We start from the raw sequence: 19,945 nt of genomic DNA on the forward strand, positions 1-19,945 counted from the left end.
TCAGCCAGAGCTGGGGAGCACAGGAATTTTACTATTTATGAGCCACACTGCCAGAGCTGCTTGAGGCAAGTCTGGAGCAGCAGAGCCAGAGCGGTAGCACCAGTGCAGTAGCCGGTTTCAGTGGCATTTAAAAGCATTTCAGTGCGGTCCACACACTGACATGCGTTAGTGTCACACGTGATACGTTATACTTGGCAGGACTGCGTCTTTGCTTTCATCAATTCACGTTTTAAAATGTTGAAGTCTATTCTTTATCCTAAGAGAACATCTTTTTTCTGACACTATTTATATGCCTAATATTTTAAGGGCTCGGCTTGGAGTCAGGATCATGGAGCCAAGTCAAACCCTTGGCCTGCCCACCTCTAAATAGCAGTAAACTACAGAATCTACGATAAAAAGGGAGAAAGAGAAGACGGGCTAACATCTCAGGAGCTCCGATTCATGTAACGTAGGCATCCTTCTTAGAATGATTACTATTAATGACTTTTGTTGTAATGGGTCTTCAAGACAGAGGTAAGAAAAGTATGTAATTCTTTATGCCTAATATCAAAGCTTAATAAACGTTGCAAGAAAAAAAGCAAAACAAAATGACAATTTATATATGTTACAATGTATTCCCAATTGATGTATTGATTTTAACGTGTGCGTTTATGGCAGAAATAATTTGAAAGGCGTACACTATTTAAGTGTGTTTCTCTATTCATAATTGTGATTTTATTTACTCACTGATGAACTAACACCATTTGCATAAGGCTGGTTGTTCAGTGTACGTGGCCTCTGTGACTCTCCGTTTTTGCCATGTACATCCGTCTTCTGTGTCGATGGTAGAATTACATTGTAGCTCTTAAGCAATGTATGTCCTTCTTCCGTGTCGATGGGAGAATTACATTGTAGCTCTACAGCTATTCCGCGACACATCAGTGTACTAGTATCAAATATAAACACACAAACACCTTCCTGTAGAAGATGCTTGCGTATTTGTTTGCCTGTCTAAAAGAAGTGTACGTTCAGTTGCAAAAATGTAATTACCACATTTTACGTCGGTGGACCGATTGCAATATATATTTTTCATGCGTATTTGTTCCTGCTGTACATGACGACAAAGTAAAATACATCGCTAATACATAATGGTTTTCCTGTAATGACGAGAGGAAGCAAAAGATTTGAGGCACTGCTGAGATTCGAACTCAGGATCTCCTGTTTACTAGACAGGCGCTTTAACCAACTAAGCCACAGCGCCACCTATTTTTTCACTAGTATGTTTCGTATATGTCATTATGTTGGGTCCGAGTGTGCTGATGTCAGCTACATTTAAATATACATTAATTTGCATTACAATACGATACTTTCTAACCATATTTCACGGAAATAAATACATTCTTTAGTATTACTTTATAGATTTCATAACTGTCTTCATAGAACGAATAGAACACAAACATCAAACATGAAGGCTTCAGAAAAATAGAAATAGTAGAGCTTGCAGTAGCTGTCTAATAGAAGATTATTAGGTTCTTCCACGCTTGGAATGACGGCTTCCGGTGTGCACAGGCCAGTAAAATAAAAACAACGCTTCAGTGTTTTAATGGCGAGGTACTCACAGGTACTCAGCACTTAGACTTGCTCCCTTTGAAAGTAGGGGTACTGGCATGTCTTAGCATTCGTTCAATAGGTGAGTAACAATGCTTCTAAGAGTAGCAAGGTTTTGCTGCAGCAAAATTGAATATTTGCAGAAACAAATTGGGGATTTTACAGCACAAAGTTGCATGTTTTGCTGCAATATCGCTCTTAATTTCACTAATATTTCTTGGTCTATAGTAGTTTAAAGTGCCCCCAACCACCGCTGTCTCCTGCCATAGTCCCACTCTGTCCTCATCACCCCTGGCATCACCCTCACTCTCCCCTGTCCTCACACTACTCTGCCATCGGCAGCACCTTTGACCACTATAATGTTTGGAAATACAATAAGCATGTCAATACTGAGTAGCTTATTTGCAAGCTCTTTGTTCCACTGCTGCATCACTTTTTTCTTTTAACACACCAGTGGCGCAGAGTGCAGACCCATATCTATGAGGCCACAGAAAGCCACTTTACGTGGCTTTTCATGGCCTCGTACATATGGAGTAAGGCAAAGCAGCACGCGTCGCTGCATTGCTTTAGGCGTTCCATTGGCGTTGCGGTGGGTATTCCCACACAACACCATTGGATTTTGATGCTGACCCAGATTTACCTGGGCTAGTAACCCTGGGAGTGTGTCAAAAGCCTTTGCCTCCCCAGGAGAAGCGTAATGAAGAGAAATAACTTTATTTCTTCTCATTTGTTCCTCTTTCTATGTATGCTGCATTCTTCAGTACACATGGAAGGAGGAAAACCCCTCCTTTGATTGTTTTTGTGCAAAAAGGTGTCCCTTCCTGCACAAAAACAATCATTCCTACAACGCAGGCACCCTTGCACCATGGTATAAGGGTGCCTGCATTGGCACTGTGCACCAATTTGTGTGCAGGTGCAGGCAGAAGGGGCAGGAAAGCGCTGTATTTCATTAATACAGCACATTCCTGCCCTTTCATTTTGACGCAGCACAGCACAACAAGAAGCCTTGCGGAGCTGCCCTGTGCCAAAAAGCTGTAAATGAGCCCCTGAATCCTTTTGCACATTTTGCGACAGCCTATCTTATCCTACAAGCAGCCTGCCTTGCATTGGTTGCAGTTCACGTTTTAACCTGTGGCAGGCCAGTGCTTAATTTGTAAAAGAATAGGTGCCTGGGCCAGGGCCTGACTAGGAACCACAACCGGCCCTGGCAAAGTGCTCGGCCAGAACCCCCCCCACTCGGGGGGTTGGAGGTGCCGCCGAGCTCTTTGCCGGGGCCAGTTTTCAGCCGATTTTGGTACAGGGCCTATTTTGCAGCTATGCTGCAAAAACGGCCCTGTAACAAAATCGGCCCTAGGGGCCTAAAACTGGCCACACCCGTGCCGCGCACCGGGGATTGCCCGGTGCCCACAATGGCCAGTCCGGCCCTGGCCTGGGCCCATTCTTTTGTTCAGAACCCCATAACTGATGCTAGTGGAGGTGGGAATAATGAATATCAAGGCTGTGCAGTCATGATTCTCCTCATGCCTCTTTAATCCACCACCAGACACTTCCTGCCTCTTTGACTCACACTTGCAGGTTGTTTTTCACCCCTGCGCACTTCCTTTGTCACAGTTTCCCCATCTTTCACTCCCTCCTTCTTTGCCCCTTGTGTGTTTTTCTCTTGCTTGCTCTGGGTCAAAGTCTGATGAGGAAAAATAAGTGTTGGCCTGAAAAATTAATGCTGGTGGGTTCCGCCTGCAACCACAAACTGAAATGAAGCACTGCTGACAGCGTATCTTAGACTAATACTGAGCATAGTACACCGCTTAAACTCACAACTACACACTTAGAGCTTTCTGTCTGGGTCCTCATATCACTGTAAATAGATGACACTATTCCCCAGTGCAGTTCAGACCACTGACCCGCCTGCTATACATGCAGAAGTCAGGAAGTGATTGCAGTAGCCAGTAGCTTTTCTAGTAGAAAAACATTTGTAATAGAATATTTTGTTTAGCTAAGTGTCTGACCCTGCTCCCAAGCTCACTGACCCTTCTCATAATGTTCTTAGAATCAGTTACCATACTTTTTTCATGTACTTTTGCCACTGCTCCTAAGTCCGTGAATTGCTCAAAGATGAATTCAAATTACACATATTTATTTTAATCAGTGCAGCATATCCCAGAACTCACTAGGATATGCTGAACAAATAAGAAGGTCCCTCACAGCCAAAGGATGTTGCTACTCTTTCTCCGATAAGACGGTCTCTATGCAAAGATGTGTCAATACAAAGCCATATACAGGAAAATGCAGAGAAAAGAGCTACCCAATGTGCACTGGATACATTCGTTTCCGCTTAAGCATTAGAAAAGAAAGAGCATCAAAGAGAGAGACATTAATGGCACCCTGAGCCTGTCTCATACATACGCAGTGCAGCAGAGACAGGTCATGGAGCGGTGGCCCTCCAAATAAGGCTGCCGGTCGACCAAAGGAAGTGACGCATCCATGAAGCAGATACATGACGGATGTCTGTCAGCACGGACAGGACCGGACTGGAAACCGAAAGCAACCATGTGGGAAGGAAAGTGCTCCTTTTTGCATTATTACCACATTACGATTTGCCAGATACCTGATGCCAACTTGACTGAGTGTATGCTGGTACCCTGCTAACCCAGCCCCTGCACCTGTGTTCTCTGCCAAAACCGTACCTTTGCTTCCACAAGTGGCACAACTCTGTGCCACATGTAAGCCCCTTGTAAAAGGAACCCCCTGTACCAAGGTCCTTGCGGCCAGGGAAGGCCTCCAAGGGCTGCAGCATGCATGATGCTACCCTAAGGGACCCCTCACATTAATACCCACATCCTGCCACTTCAGGCTGCGTGTTTTGGTGCAGACCAAACTGAAGAGTTGACGTGGCATACGTGCCTGTGTGCCATGACCCCCACCACTGCCTGGGTATGGGTAAGTTACCCCTCTAGCAGGCCTTACAGGCTAAGGCAGGTTGCACCATACCACAGGTGAAGGAATGGTGCAGAGCAGGAATATTGACGGAGAAATATCGTGGAACATTAATATATCCGCAGAAATATCGTTTGGAAGAAATATCCACAACAAAAATATAGTTTGACAAGAATATCGACTGACAGGTAAGTAATATAGATAACAATAATATAGTTGTAATAAATATCGTTTACAAAAATATAGTTTACAAAAATATCGATTTATTAATAATGTTATGTATTTTAGTGTTTTTATTGAGAATTGTTTGCCATTTTACTATATGTTTTGGAATCGTATTAGTTATTAATGTATTTTATGTTTAAATTTGTGTTATTAGTTCCGTAGCGGGTTGTGGGTTTATAGGGGAGGAGGGTGGGAAGTAATTTAATTATATAAAATTAATTGATTAATTAATGTGTTAATTTATTAAAAATAGTTTAATAATTAGTTAATTATTTTCAATTAGTCAATAATAATTAATTATGTTAATTGTTTAATTAATTTTAGGTGTGTGTTGTGGAGTTTATACGTGTAAATGGTGTGAAGGGTGGTAAGTAATTAATTTTTTATTGATTAATTATTAAATACTTTTTAAATTAATTACCATTAATTAATTAGTAATTATTAATTGTAAATGTGTAATTAATTTTAGGTGTGTGTTGTGGTGTTTATAAGTGTATATGGTGTGAAAGCTGGTAAGTATTTAATTGATTAATTAATAAAAAATAATACATTAATTTTCAATAATTAATTAGTAAATATTAAATGTAATTGTGTAATTAAGTTTAGGTGTGTGTGGTGGATATTATAGTGTTAAATAATGTGTAATTAATTATTTTTTATTATCTTTGTTAATAATAATATATTTAAATGTATATATCAATTATGTTTATATTGGAAATTAAATTTAATACAAATTTTGATAGTTTTGTTTTTTATTGTTTTGGGTTCCAGCGCTTTCCCTACTATTGCACTCACTGGAGTGGGAATAGTAATTTTTACCCCTACGCTATCCAACGTTTCCCTACTGTTGCACTCTCTGGAGTGGGAATAGTAATTTTTACCCCTCCGCTATCCAACGCTTTCCCTACTGTTGCACTCTCTGGAGTGGGAATCTTAATTTTTACCCCTACGCTATCCAACGCTTTCCCTACTGTTGCACTCTCTGGAGTGGAAATAGTAATTTTTACCCCTACGCTATCCAATGCTTTCCCTACTGTTGCACTCTCTGGAGTGGGAATAGTAATTTTTAACCCTACGCTATCCAACGCTTTCCCTACTGTTGCACTCTCTGGAGTGGGAATAGTTATTTTTACCCCCGCGCTATCCAACGCTTTCCCTACTGTTGCATTCTCTGGAGTGGGAATAGGAATTTTTACCCCTACGCTATCCAGCGCTTTCCCTACTGTTGCACTCTCTGGAGTGGGAATAGTAGTTTTTACCCCTCCACTATCCAGCGCTTTCCCTACTGTTGCACTCACTGGAGTGGGAATAGTAATTTTTACCCCTACGCTATCCAACGCTTTCCCTACTGTTGCACTCACTGGGGTGGGAATAGTAATTTTTACACTTCCGCTATCCAACGCTTTCCCTACTGTTGCACTCACTGGAGTGGGAATAGTAATTTTTACCCCTACGCTATCCAGCGCTTTCCCTACTATTGCACTCACTGGAGTGGGAATAGTAATTTTTACCCCTTCGCTACCAAATGTTTTAACGACTAATGTTTTTATTTTGTTATTAAATGTATGTATTTTTTTTATACTTTAATGTGTTAATTAAATATGGAATATTTTATTTTATTCAAAATGTTTTATATATGTGTTTATTTTATTTTTATATAATTATTAAAGTTAATAAATTAAATAAAGATAATAATAAAATGTATTTAAGTAAATATATGTACACATTTGTTGTGTTTATATTGATTAAATTAAGTTTATTTGTTATAATTAGTTAAAATATAAATTTAATTTAATTTATTGTGTTAATATTTATATTATTTAATTATTTAATTTAAGTTATATTATTTTTTAAAGTCAACATTATTGTACTTACCTGTTTAAGTATAGGGAGTCGATATTTTTGTAATCGATATTTTTACATCTATATTTTTGTTAACGATATTTAAACATGGAACCGAGGGAATAGCAGCATACAGTGTTGGTGCCATTCACAGACATTGTAAGTGCAGTGAAGCCATTTTGAGTACATGGGCTAGGAGGTCGTCATTACAAACTCCACAGCTCCATGATGGCTTTACTGAAAACTGGGAAGTTTGGTACCAAACGTCTCAGCATAATAAACCCACATTGATGCTTGTGTTGGATTTATTATAAAATGGACTTAGAGGGTATCTTAGTGAGGCCTTCTGAAAAACAAGCATTGGAATAGCCAATAGGTCTCTCCTTTGGGGTCTTGTAAGTATTTGGCCAAGCAGCACATCGATAAACTAATAACAAGTAAAGACGCTCTTAAAGTGAAAGTGGCAGTGATCAGAAAGTGAAACAGCCCGTTCACAAACAGTTAAGGTGCACTTAAATGTAAAAGCAGCGCCCTTCACAAACAAAGGTGCACAAGGTGAAAGTGGCACATCACAAATAATAAAGGAGTCAGGCCATGCTGTATGGTAATTTTTAAACAAGCAAAGCTTGAGTCTAAGATGGATGGTAAAGCGTGGTGCTCATCTCTGCCACTTCTTACATTTCAATTGATGTTTGCCCAAATGCTGTGTGTTCCTAAAGTAGTGTCAACATTTGTGCACAAATGACGTGTGTGCAGGCCCGGACTGGCCCTTGCGGGCACCGGGCAATCCCCCGGTGCGCCGCAAGGGTGGGGGCCGGTTTTGGGCCCTGGGGCTGTTTTTGTTACAGGGCCGTTTTTGCAGAATAGCTGCAAAACCGGCCTGTAACAAACTCGGCCCAAAACCGGCCCCGGCAAAGAGCTCGGTTGCACCCCAGGGGGCTGCCCGAGCAGTTTGCCAGGGCCGGTTTTGGTTCTCAGTCCGGCCCTGCGTGTGTTTCTCAAAACAGAAAGCACCGTCATCTGGAAATATCAACATTCCAAACATGAGCCGCTGCAATCTAAAGACAAGCCTAAATAAATAAATAAAGAAGGAGGCACTGCAGTTGTACAGTTACACACACACACACACACACTTCACTTCAGGAACATAAATCTAAAACAGTAGATACTTTCACAAACCAGTGGCGGCTCCTCCGCTAAGGCAGAGGAGCGTCAACCAAACAAAAGAAAAGGTAAAATTATGATAATTATCGTTATTATCATTTAAGTTTTCCTATTGAAGTGAGTGTCTCTCGGGGTAAGCGGGGCTGGCCAGAGCAGGGAGAGGAGTGGTTTACACTTCCTAAGTGCGCACAACTGCTTGGCAGGCCATCTTAGGCTGGCCCAACAGTCCGGCGCACTTTGCATCTTCCCTACCAGGCTGCATTACACAGCCTGGTTATGAACATGCAAAGCCTACCATGGCAAACCACTGCGCTCAGACCAATAACAACACCACAGGACCACACCCACCACACCCACGCACCTCCCCACGGTTGCCGGAATTGAAGCCCCCCACAGCGAGGCACCAGCAGGGGTTCGGAGGCCAGGCTCACCTGTGGGTCCCGGGGAGCCGTGTCTGGAGACAGGAGGCACCGGCTGGAGGGAGAGCGTCTAAGAGAATGAGGGAGGGAGGGCCGAGAGCAGGAGGAGGAGTGAGGTAAGTGAGGTCTGCGAGGGAAGTGAGCCGAGCCCCACCCTGTCAGACTCATAGTAGCTCCGGGCTGACCCCAGCACAGAGTAATGAGGCTTTTCAGTTATATTTTCGACTTCAAGGCAGCACAAGTATTTAACATTTTGGACACACATGCTCGTCTGCTGTTGTGGCTGTTATTACTATCTAAGTTAAGGACGCAGACGCGCGGGGCCGCGTGATTAGGGAGGCCTTAATTTCCATTTAATACAAGCACAAAACAAGCGCAGGTGCGGGGTTGCAGAAAACGAGCGCATCACCCAGCATCATCGCGCGCTCTGCTGAGGCCTTATCTCGATTCTGCTGCAGTCCTTTTGAAGTCTCAATTCTGCAGTAATTATGCACCGAGTTCAAAGGAATAAAACACATTGTCTCACTTGCCACAGGACTGTAATTGCAGTGATCATAATCAGCTCGAATCGATTTGCAATAGTATTTGTTTTCTCAAGCAGGAACTCTCCCAAACTTTGTTCCCTGGACAAATTTCCGAAAAGCATTGTTTGCATATTTCTGCCCGCAGCTCGAGCAGCAGGCACAGAGTAACGAGGCTTTTCAGTTATATTTTTTACTTCAAAGCAGCATGTGTTTAACATTTTGAACACACATGCTCGTCTGCTGTTGTGACTGTTATTACGATTAAAGCCAAGGAGGCAGACGCGTGGGGCCGCATGACTTGCTTCTGTTACTAAAAGAAAATCAGAGGACACCATAAAAAAAAAAACATAGCAGCAAAAGTGAAAGTGACCGCACTGTGTTAATCTGTAACATGATCCAGGAATGCAGCTGGCACGCTGCGCGCCGCTGCTCACTCCCGACACCCAAACACCATGGGAGGGAACATTTGAAGAAGAGGTGGGACATGCACCCACCTTTGGCCAATTTCATTTTTTGAAAGCCACACGCAAAGGCCAATAGAATGTGACAACCAGATGCAAGAGCTTTTAGAAAGCTTTCTGAATGACTGGAGAGATCCCAAGAGGCCCTCTCCTAGAACAGCGCATTCGAGCTGCACTAGGCGAGACCTAATAACCAACTTCTTGTGTATGGGCTGACTGGTCCCGCGAGCCAACCACCACCAGACAAGTTTCTGACCTCATGAGGTGAGAGCCTTTGTGTGCTCAGAGGTCAGAAACAAAGGAGGTGCTTCACAACTCCCCCTGGCAGGAACAGCAACACTTGGCGGTGAACCTCAAAGTCTCTCACCTTGGGATGTGCGCTGATTTGGGCAGCTACAACTAGTGGAGATGCACTACCCCCTGTTCAGGCCCCACTTTTGGTGGCAGGACAGCCAGGCAAATTAGTAAGCAGAGTAGGAGTGTCCACCTCAGCCTCACCCCTAGGGTCACAGGGACCTGTGGTGAAAACCTCTCTCAGAAACTCTCCATCTTGAATTGGAGAATTAGGCCCAATAGGAACAGGGATGTGCCCCTCTCTCCATAGGGAGGGGGCACCCAAAGGGTGTTGTCACCCTAGGGGACAGTAGCCTTTGGCTACTCCCCCCCAATCCTCAGTAACTACCTTAAATTTAGTAATTAAGGGCTTCCCTGAACCTTGTTCCTCAGATCCGATGGACCAAAAGAAGAAGATCGGACCAGGCACTCAACTGCTGCAGAAACAACCAAGCAAAAACCTTGCCACCTGTAGCCAGTTCGACAACTACCTGCTATTTTTCCAGAAACCCAGCCAAGTCTCCAAGAAACCCTAGAGACCTCCAAGCCTTCAGACAATGCCCAAAAACCTCCCTTTGGGCTTGAGGCGCTATCCCCAGCATCTGCTGGTACAAAGACAACAGTAGTTGAGGACCAACACTTTTGATGACGCAACTCACTACTGCAAACAGAACCCCAAAACCACAGTGGTAGAGGACCGACACTTGTGTCGATGCAAGTTGTTCTGCCAGAAGAAAGCACCGCAGCTGGATGACCTATAAAACCTAGAGGAATCCTCTCCACCCAAAGACCCAAGCTGTTCACAGCTCTGTTCCCAAGAGCCTCTACCCTCTTCCATGTGGCCCTGTCAGCCTCCTCCTGCCCTGCCTGCTCTACTGCGGCCTCTCCAAGATGGCCCAACATCAGCAGAACTCCTCCGTCCCCTGAGCATTTCCATTCCCACGACCGCGACTGTTGGGCTGGTTGGTGTCTCCCTTCAACCTACAGTGACTCGCTGACAATGACCATACCACAGGGCTCGAAAAATCCACTCGACCGCTCGCATCTGCAAGCTAAATTTAATGAGAGCGATCTGTTTTTAGGTCCTACTAGCCCTTTCTGGCGAGTAGGAAGACAAACTAACTTTTGTCCTCGGTCTCTGAAAATGGAGAATATGTGACAAGATAACAAGATTTAAATGCATTTTTATTGCTCACAAAGTGAATGAGCAATAAAGATGCCTTTAAATCGTGTTATCTTGTAACATTTGCTCCGATTTCAGAGACGGAGGTCAAGTAGGTTGCAATTTGGTCGAGGAGATTTCTCAAGATACTAGACCTGCAGGACTAGTACAATTTTTGGGATTTTTAGAGCCCCGTACCAGTACTGGTGTTGGCTGCCCACTGACTCCCATTCATCCCCATTGTTCTCCGCTGAACGCAAGAGCAAAATATCATTGCCGGTATCAACTGTCAAGGTGTAGATACTGAACTCTGCACCCGGCCTTCCCCGTGCCTCTGGTGGTAAAGTGCCCAGCTTAAACTGACCCTTGTCCAGGGTCGGACTCGCCGCCAAAGACTGGCAACGTAATTTGTGAACTTACCCACTGTGAGAGCTCCAAAGATCCGACAGACCAAAAGTGGGGTGAACCAGGCCAAGACAAGGAAAGCGTGCCGGAAGAGCCCCGCGGTCTAATTGCTCCTGGTCGGCTCAACACGAATATCCTAACGTCATCAGCGGCCGACAAACAAAAGGGCGGTGATCCGGACACAGAGTGTGGCGTTGAGGAGAGAGATGGAGAAGATACCAGAGAGACAGAGGCTACGGAGAAGAGAGGAGAGCGCAGCAAAACGGGAGAGGAGCCCAGCGGCAGTCCTGAAAGAAAAACAAAGACCCCTGGAACGGTGCATATTGCGGACAAACCCAGTGGCCCAGGAAAAGGAGAGGACGTCCCGGGTCCCAACGCCATGGCCTTGATCCCTGGTTGTGGCTTAGGGCAAGTAGCTTTAAAGGGATCGTTTTGGTGGTGGTGGGGCGTCACAGGAAATTAGGGGATGCGTGGTTTTGTGTATGCACTCCCCCGACACAGGGCACATGCACACTACTCCCTGGTTTGTTTTATTTCTTCCTCGCACGGCGCCCTGGTGACGGTGGTGGCATTAAGCAGTAACAAAAGAGAACTCTGAGCTAATCCCGTTTTGTCTGTTTTTCTCCTTTTTTTGGACTGCCCGGGCTGAGGGATGACACATCGCTAGCAGCCTTTTCCGGTACCAAACTTCGGGAGCCAAAGAAGACGGTCAAGTGGGAGAAGAGGATCCCCCAGCTGTTCCTTATTTTTATTGATGGTGCATCAATACTCTGTCCATTCCAGTATTTTTTTGGTTATATGGGACTGACAAAACAAAGTTACCACAAACTATTGCCTCACAGAAAAATAAAGGTAAAAAAAAACCTATACCGAGCGGTCCTGCATTCCCTTCTGCCTCCAGGACTACTGCGGCGCTTACAAAGTGGTGTCCGAAGTGGGATTTATCCCCCATCCCTACGTGTCGAACTATTACACATCCCATGCCTATGGAGGATGTCATCGCCCAGTTGGCTGAAGGGTAGAGGCACCTGCAACTTGTCATGGAGCAACAAGTACAGACAGCCCAGGTGGATAGGGAAGCCCTGCATGGAGCCCTTAGAGAACAGGCTAACCTAATCACTAACAACCAACTAGTGCAGGGCACGGGCATCTTGCGTCTAACAGATGCCATAGTAAATACCAGGGTATACCTGAATGTTCCCGGAATGGTCCTCCAAAAATATCAGGATGGGGGGACCCCAACTATTTCTTTTAGAACTTTGAGAGGGTGGCAACCACAGCACCTTGGGCCCAAGAACGGTGGGGTCAATATATCGCCCCACTTCTATCAGGTGAATTGCAAGCGGCCTATCCGAATGCCAACCACGATGGAACAACTACTTATGAGGATGTGAAGAGGGCCATTCTAGAGAGTTTAGGATGTGACCAGGAGCATTACAGGATTAAATTCCACAAAGAAAAGTGGTCTGCGGGAGATAACCCCAGTGAGTTATATTATCGAATAAGGGACCTGGGCAATCGTTGGTTAACACCTCATGCCTCTACTGTGGAAGAAGTAGCAGAAAATATATATTTGGAACAATTTCTGGATGCCCTGCCTCCCAGTACATGGTCATGGGTAAAACAACACCCACACCTTACCTCTACAAACGCTGTAACGATTGCTTGTGCCTTCCATAGGGCTCCTGACTTTAAGGCTGGTATTGCATGCTCCCAGTATAATCCCACACCAGTACGACCCCAGATTGCACCTTCCCCGAGAAGTATGGTCTGACCGGAAAGCAAACCTCATATGTTTCCCCTCCCGGTCCCTAGGCAGTCCACCCCACCGTCTGGCCCCAGCGGTCCACAATGTTATAACTGTGCGGAGTGGGGGCATATAGCCAGGCAATGTCCCCACCGTACCCCAACGGTTGAACCTATGGAGGTGGGTTATACTCGTAGTAAGATCTACGTAACCGGGAAGGGCCCGCACAAGTATAAGAAGGAGGTTCTTCTTAACGGAAGAAAAAGACAAGCATTACTAGACACTGGGTGCCATGTCACAATAGTAAATGAATCATTGATTTCCCCTTCCCAGCTAAAGGACACCGAACAAGTAGGGGTAACTTGCGTACATGGGGATACTAAGGTATATCCCGTGGTGGAAATCCTATTAGAGGTAGACAATGACCACCACCTACGGAGGGTGGGAGTCATACCCTTGCCTGAAGCAGTCATCATAGGGACAGACCAACCTAAATTTCAGACGTATCTGGAGGGGGCAAAACAGAATGTTAAGTCCTGGTTACAAGATGCCCCCTTCAGTGAGACTGACTTAGAAACCCCGACATCAAGACCAGGAAAAGCAGACAGGATAAACGACGAGAGAAAAGAGGCTACACACAGTTCCAGATGTCATGTCCTGCCTTTCCTCTTTCCCTCACAGACCCTGATGGAACAAGACTGAGTAGCTTCCGTACCGCCCAAAGGGAGGACAAATCGCTCACGCACGCCTGGGAGCAGGTCAATGAATAAGCATGGGACAGGTAGGAACCTATTTTATGGTTAAAAAGGGGACTGTTGTATAGGGTGGTAAAAGGGGATCCACTATCAAAAACACAATTGATTGTACCAACTACATTTCGGGAGCATGTCTTACTGTTGGCCCAAAGAAGGGGAGGGCACTATGGTAAGGAGAATACCTTAAAGTATCTCCTGGAAATTTTTTACTGCCCAGTTGTGTATAGAGATGTAGCAAAACACTACGCTGCCTGTGTGCATTGTCAGAACACCAATCCTGGGGGCGTAATACAGGCCCCACTACAGCCATTACCAATCATTGACGTCCCCTTTAAGTGGGTGGGTATGGACCTGGTGGGTCCTTTACCTCCCTTGGCTAGAGGACACCGCTATATTCTAGTTATAGTAGACTATGCCAGTCGTTACCCCGAGGCTTTTCCCCTGTCGAGTATGACCACTCCCGATGCACCACAGGCCAGGATTTCACTGATTTCTAGGGATGGGTTTCCGTCCGAAATCCTAACTGACCAAGGGACTCCCTTCATGTCACGTCTGATGGCACAAGTGTGTGCGATACTGGGGATAGATAGGATTAGGACTTTAGTATACCACCCTCAAACAGATGGCCTTGTGGAACGCTCCAACAAAACAATCAAAAACATGCTCCGCAAGGTCATCTCAGAGACTATTAGGGATTGAGACCAGAAGTTACCCATGGTTCTTTTTGCTTTGAGGTCACATGAACAAAGGTCCACCGAGTATTCCCCTTTTGAGCTGCTGTTTGTGTGAAAGCCCAGAACCCTACTGAACATGGCGGCAGAGCAGTGAGAGGGGGAAGACGAGGAAGGAAAAACCCTGTTGCAATATGCCGCGGACCTTAAGTCTTCTTTGACACACTTATTATCGTACATGATAACATGAAAGAGGCCCAAGAGACGCAGAAAAGATATTATGACCGAAGTAGCCAACTCAGGGAATTCACACCAGGGGAAAAGGTACTCCTGTTGCTCCCTTCTACTGAAGATAAACTACTGATGAAGTGGCAAGGGCCATACGTGAAAGAAAAGAAGGTGACTCCCATATAGTGTGTTATTGCCCCACCGTGTTGGAAGCAAACAGATATACCATGTGAACTTATTAAAAGAATGAGAAGAACCACAGCCGTCTCGCTTGGCCGGAGCAACCGCCTACCTTACCTGTACTAACAAGCAGTTAGAGATACCCTTTCTGTCTACCCAGGGGGCAGCAGCCGAATCAGTACCTACTGGGGAGGTCCTATTACCCATACAGAAAACACAGTTAGAGACCCTGTTGATGTCCTTCCCAGGCCTTTTTTCCACCAATCCAGGGTTAACCACCATGGTGCATCATGCAATAGTGTCCCTAGAAAAAAGAATCATAAAGCAGAAGCCGTATCGCATTCCGGCAGCCTGTAGGGAAGCAGTAGAGAAGGAGGTGTCCGACATGCTCAAGGCTGATATAATTGAACCCTCCCAGAGTAACGGGTGGTAATCGTGCCAAAACCAGATGGCAGTCTGCGTTTGTCCATCGATTTCCGAAAGGTAAACGCAATAACCAAGTTCGATACACTCCCAATGCCCAGAATAGACGAAATGGTTGAACGGTTGGGAAAGGCAGGTTTATGTCAACCTCACAACCCCACAAAAGGATATTGGCAAATTCCCATATCCCCTCAATCCAAAGAAAAAACTGTGTTTGCGACTCCCTCCGGCCTGTACCAATTTAAGGTGCTTCCCTTTGGCTTACATGGGGTTCCAGCTACGTTTCAAAGTCTGATGGATAGCATTTTAAAGCCCTGCAGCGCATATGCTGCAGCCTATCTTGACAATATTGTTATTTTAAGTTCAACTTGGGAGGAACACCTATGCCATCTATAAACGTTTTTCAGGCGATCCAATCAGCAGGCCTTACCATCAACTCAAAGAAGTCCCTACTGGGTACTAATACAATCCAACGCCTGGGTAACACGATTCAGGAAGGTCACATAAAACCCCAGATAAGCAAGATAGAGGCTATCAAGGTTATCCCCAGACCTATGACAAAACGCGATATCCGTACTTTTTTGGGATTCATAGGGTATTACCGTAGGTTTAATAATATTAATAATAATAATAATACTGATATTTGTAGAGCGCGAACAGCTACCTCACAAGGAGGTGTCCCGGCGCTAAAAGAGCAATTTTTTTTGGCCTTGCGAAAGACGGAGAAAGTGCTTAGGTGTTTTGCATAAAGAGCCAAGTCTTTAGTTGCTTCTTAAAGCTGGATTCTGTCGTGGCAGATTGAATAGTGGAAGGCAGGGCGTTCCAAAGTTTCGCCGTGCCAGCAGAAAAAGACCTGCCGCCGAATCTAGCTTTCCTGGCTTGCGGAACGAGTAGCTGAAGCCGGGAATTAGATCGCAGGCACCTCTCCTGATGGTATCGGGGGAGTCTAAGTTTTAAGTAGTTAGGACAGGTTCCCTTTAATGCTCTAAACGCCAGAGTTAGAGCTTTGAATTTTATTCTGCTGGCCACTGGGAGCCAATGCAGTTCGCGCAAATGCGGAGAGACATGTTGTCTGAAGGGGATGTGTTTTAACAGTCTCGCAGCCGCATTCTGCACGATCTGCAGGCGTTGAACCAAGTATTTAGGTAGGCCAAGATAGAGGCCGTTCGCATAGTCCAATCTGGATGTAACTGTTGCATGGACTACCATTTTGCGACAGTCTTCTGGCAATAGAGATAGGAACTTGCGGAGGTCCCTGAGTTTGTATAGGCACCCAGTTGTGACCTGCTGTATGTGTGAAGAGAGGAGAGACTCTCGTCCCATCTTACTCCCAAATTCTTCGCATAAGTACTAGGTGAGGGAGGTGAGCCCATTTCAGGAGGCCACCACAGATCCGGGGGGGGGGGGATAGGTGTGTTTGCCGAAGAAGACGTCCTCAGTTTTGCCTGCGTTCATTTTTAATTTGTTGCCATTCATCCAACTGGCTACATCTCGAAGGCAGTCCCTCATTTTACTAAAAGCTGCCTCAGACACGTCAGAGAAAGGGAAAACTAGTTGCGCATCGTCTGCATACGTAATCGCTTTGACCCCCCATTTTGCAATCAGGGAGAAGAGTGGGGCTAAATAAACATTAAAAAGTAGAGGGCTGAGTGCCGACCCCTGAGGGACGCTGCACCAGAGGCGTTTACGCTTAGAGGAAAAGGCACCCAAAGCTACCTTCTGGGAGCGATCTGTAAGGTAGGAATGGAGCCAGCTCAGTGCCTTGTCCTCCACGCCCACGTCCTCCAAGCGTAGCAGCAATCTGCCGTGATCCACCGTGTCAAACGCGGCTGATAGATCCAGGAGCACCAGCATTGCTGATGCTCCTGAATCTAAGGACCACCTAATCGACTCAGCCACCTCAATAAGGGCGGTCTCAGTACTAAAGCCTGATCGAAAGCCTGACTGAGTTTCATGCAGAATCTCTTTTTTCTCAATAAATAAATCTGTTCAGCATCTGTTGTATCAGTTTTTCGAGCATTTTTCCTGGAGCTGCTAGTAGAGAGATTGGGCGGAGATTACCTTGGTCGTCCGGGGCGCCATTGGGCTTCTTTTTCAGCGGGAGGAGTGTGGCATGTTTCCAGCACTCAGGGAATATACCTGTTGCAATAGACGTATTCCAGATGTGTAAGAGTGGTAGAGCAATAGAGTCCGACATCATTTTCCAAAGCTTTGGCGGGCAGGGGTCATCAGGAGATCCTGATTTGCATTTTTGTATTTCCTTCAGGGCCTCAGGAAGGGAAATAGAATGGAATTGAGCTAAGGAAAGGGAGGTCAATGCATGATCAGCCGTGTCCGTCATAACTGTGGACGTGGGACTCGTGAAGGCATCATAGACTTTCAAGATTTTTTTATCAAAAAAGTCCGATATGTCCTCACAAAGTTTCTCCGACGGAGTAACTTCAGTCTCAATAGCCTTAGGTTTAAAAAAAGATTGAACAATCTTAAAAACTTCTTTACTTGATTGCTCCGCTTGCTGAATGGAAGTCACAATAAATATTTTTTTTGCTTTTCTTATAGAGTGGTGGAGACCACGAAGGGCTTCTTTGTAGCAAATTTTTGCAGAGTCACAATAGTCGCTCTAGCCTTTTGCAATTTCTTTTTTCAGCCATCAGCTCAGTAGAGAACCATGGGGCGGAGGGGGATTCTCTGCGTGACATGGAGACTTTTGCAGGAGCGATAGTATCCACCGTGTTTCCTATCCAGAGATTCAGCGCCACCGCATCAGTGTTCACGTCTGTGTTCAGAACTGGCGGATCAGCTGCGAGAATGGGGCATAGAGTGTGCTGATATATTATCCCATTTTCTACGAACATATGAGCGTCTCCCATTTGTCTGACAATGGGAAGGGAAAGTAAAAGAGAAGGGAATTAAAAAGTGATCCGTCCAGAGCAATGGTTGCAGGGGTTTGGTTGTCGTGTCCAAAATGTTGGAAAAAATTAAATCCTGGGTTCTCTTCCTTGGCCAGCCCCTGACTGACCTCTTGACAAAGACTCACTCTACACGCATAAAAACATGGAGCCCAGAACATGAGGCGAATTTTAGTGCCATAAAACAAGCCATCTGTACAGCCCTGTACTACGTTGTCCTGACTTTAACCAAACGTTTGTACTTCAAACCGATGCCTCGCGCCTCGGTCTGAGTGCCGTGCTATGCCAGCCTGATCCACAAAAGGACCTGAAACCTCGATTATATATCAGTAGGAAGCTATTTTCCTGTGAAACCCACTATTCAGCGATAGAAAAGGAATGCTTAGCCATAAAATGTACAATAGAGGCCCTGAAATACTATTTGCTGGGAAGGAGATTTATTGTCCTAACAGATCATGCTCCCCTCACATGGCTTGCGAACAACAAGGACACTAATCCTCACATCCTGCAATGGTTTCTCGCCTTACAGCCTTTTTCATTTCAGACCATACATGTTCCGGGCTCGAGGCAAGTCATTGCCGATTACCTGTCCCGGCACCCATCGTCTGAATGGCCCCAATGTTCATTCCTAAGGGGGAAGATGTGGGAGAGATTCGAAGATCCGACAGACCGGAAGTGGGGTGAACCGGGCCAAGACGAGGAAAGCGTGCCGGAAGTGCCCCACGGTCTAGTTGCTCCTGGTCGCCTCAACACGAACATCCTGACGTCGTCAGCGGCTGACAAACAAAATGGGAGGAGATCCGGACACAGAGTGTGGCGTTGAGGAGAGTAACGGAGAAGATACCAGAGAGACGGAGGCTATGGAGAAGAGCGCAGCAAAACAGGAGAGGAGCCCAGCGGCAGTCCTAAAAGAAGAAAAAAGACCCCTGGAGCGGTGTATATTGCGGACAAACCCGGCGGCCCAGGAAAAGGAGAGGACGCCCCGGGTCCCAACGCCACGGCCCTGATCCTGGGTCATGGCTCAAGGCAAGTAGCTTAAAAGGGACCGTTTTGGTGGTGGTGGGGTGGCACGGGAAATTAGGGCATGTTCGATTTTGTGTGTGCGCTTCCCCGGCACGCTACTCCATGGTTTGTTTTATTTCCTCCTCGCACGACGCCCCGGTGATGGTGGTGGCTTTAAGCAGTGACAAAAGAGAACTCTGAGCTAATCCCTAGTTTTGTCTGTTTTTCTCCTTTTTTTGGAATGCCTGGGCCGAGGGACGACATTACGCTAGCAGCCTTTTCCAGTACCAAACCTCGGGAGCCAAAGAAGACGGTCAAGTGGGAGAAGAGGATCCCCCAGCTGTTCCTTATTTTTATTGATGGTGCATCAATACTCTGTCCATTCCTGTTTTTATTTGGTTATACAGGACTGACAAAACAAAGTTCCTGCAAACTATTGCCTCACAGCAAAATAAAGGTTCAGAAAAACCTATACCGAGCGTGTCCTACATTCCCTTCTGCCCCTAGGGCTACTGCGGTACTTACACCCGCTTTTGCATAACACTGTTTTCCTTCCTTAGGATTGCATTGCATTCTATTGATTAGCTGCAACTGTCTATTTTTTACCAGTACTGAATGCTACTGTGTTGAATCAACAACATCAAAGTACCTCCAAGACCATGAAGTATTCCTACTGCCTTGTTAAAAGTGTTACCTGCCTGTAACTGAATTTGACTCGGTTCCTAAAATAAATGTAATTAAAGTAATATTTTTCCAAAACATTGGTCTGGAGTTACAGTCCTGAGGTCTATACAGTTGGCCGGGGGAAGGCTAATAGGCTGGCCACAACAGGTTTACTTCTCTTTGGTTCTTTCTTGTGCTAATTCCTCCTATCATAGTTCCTAAAAGACAGGGTAACACCCATAGTTCGTCAGAGAAAGTACTTCTTTTTTAATGACCACCCTCATTTTTTGCTGACTATTATTGGTGGTTTT

General features: G+C 45.5%; 1 non-coding gene across 1 annotated transcript; it reads right to left on the reverse strand.

The window, feature by feature from the left end:
* Positions 1-1,166: 1,166 nt before the first annotated feature.
* TRNAT-AGU (transfer RNA threonine (anticodon AGU)) lies at positions 1,167-1,240 on the reverse strand. The gene has a single exon. It is a non-coding gene; the product is annotated as a tRNA-Thr (tRNA).
* Positions 1,241-19,945: the final 18,705 nt, after the last annotated feature.

This window comes from Lissotriton helveticus, chromosome 1_2 (genome assembly GCF_964261635.1).
Source record: "Lissotriton helveticus chromosome 1_2, aLisHel1.1, whole genome shotgun sequence".
NCBI lineage: Eukaryota > Metazoa > Chordata > Amphibia > Caudata > Salamandridae > Lissotriton > Lissotriton helveticus.